A 1,735-nucleotide genomic window follows, 5' to 3' on the forward strand; every position below is an offset into this window, starting at 1 on the left:
CGCGCCGCCGCTCCTGCCGCTCCGCCGCCGCCGAGCCAACTGTCCCGGCCGCGGCCCTGACGTCAGGTCAGCGCCCCATCTGACCCAGTGATCTTCTTCTCAGAGTTCCCATCAAGGTGAGCCTGAGATTTCAGTAGATACTGCAGGAAAAGATCAAAGAGAATAGAAGCCTAGAAAGTGACCTGAGGTCACCCAAGGGCCATTGCAGCCTAATTCTGAGCCCAAAGATCACTGTAGCTATTTGCTAGCTTGCTTAATAAATTAATGTATTTATTTATAATGCCAAAGGAGAAGGGAACTTGATCTCAGCAAAGCAATTGTCATTTGTGATACTTAAATGATAGTAGAGTATAAGCCCAAGGATCTTTTTAATAAGGGGTAAATAGTAAATAGTAATATATTGAATAGTAAAATATTGATCTGGCAAGATACACAGTGAAATGATGGCATTTCTTTTATTTTTAAAATGGAGCATAATTGACTTTGTTTCCACATTGATGAGAAAGATCCAGACCAGGGAAAGTTTGCAAATACATACCTGCAGTAGCCGTAAATGAGACATACATTTCACAGTATCTTCCCTCATTCTGGGTATTCACATAGAAAAAAAAAATTGATAGGTTAAAATTATATGCAAATAAACATTACTTTATAATTATTTCATTCCCTATGAGATAGTATATTTTCATGGGTTAGTTAACCACTTACATTCTCTATTGCAAATAGTCTGAGTCCTTTGTTTTAACAAAGTGGGTCAGAGCATTTTTATTCCTCACTTTGACTGCTTTCTTTCAAAAGAGAAATTGCTATTTTTGTTACCAACTAGACAATGACACTCGGAGAAGGCAATGGCACCCCACTCCAGTACTCTTGCCTGGAAAATCCCATGGACGGAGGAGCCTGGTGGGTTGCAGTCCATGGGGTCTCGAAGAGTCGGACACAACTGAGCGACTTCACTTTCACTTTTCACTTTCATGCACTGGAGAAGGAAATGGCAACCCACTCCAGTGTTCTTGCCTGGAGAATCCCAGGGACGGGGGAGCCTGGTGGGCTGCCGTCTATGAGGTCGTACGGAGTCGGACACGACTGAAGCGACTTAGCAGCAGCAGCAGCAGACAATGACACTTAGTTCTTTTATGTATGTGTAGACATACATGTAGTGAATGTATGATAATTTATAAATTGTGGAGTTGAGCCTACTAGCTTTATTGTTTCTCTCTATTGCTTTTTTCTTTCTTTTTTTTTTTACTAAAATGGCTTTCATTCCAGTAACTTTCACTTGTGAATCTTTGTTTTAAATGAAAATGACAATGAAAAGTGAAAGTTCTCCTGCATCCCTTAAGGAAAATAAATCACTCTTTATACATATTGCTGACTATTTTTCACATTCCTTTATTCCTTACTGTTCTGTTTGGCATTTTGGGATTAGATGTATTTCTAAAACTCACATCCCCTTAGGCATTTGAAGATATTCAACAAAAAAAAGACCTATTTTTTTTTACCATAAGACTAGAAACAACCTATATCTCAATAAACATGTTTAAACTCATAAAGCTTTAGATAAGATGAAATTATAACACAGATACTACCTCCCACTTCAAAAGGTTTTGTTATATTATTTTATGTCCAAGACTCTGATAATTTAGTCTTCGATTAGTGACCTATACTGATGTTATTAAATTATTACTGTTTTATATTTTTATATGTTAGATGTAGATTTTCATTAAATTTTGTT

This window comes from Bison bison, unplaced genomic scaffold, assembly GCF_000754665.1.
Source record: "Bison bison bison isolate TAMUID 2011002044 unplaced genomic scaffold, Bison_UMD1.0 scf7180017864386, whole genome shotgun sequence".
Taxonomy (NCBI): Eukaryota; Metazoa; Chordata; class Mammalia; order Artiodactyla; family Bovidae; genus Bison; species Bison bison.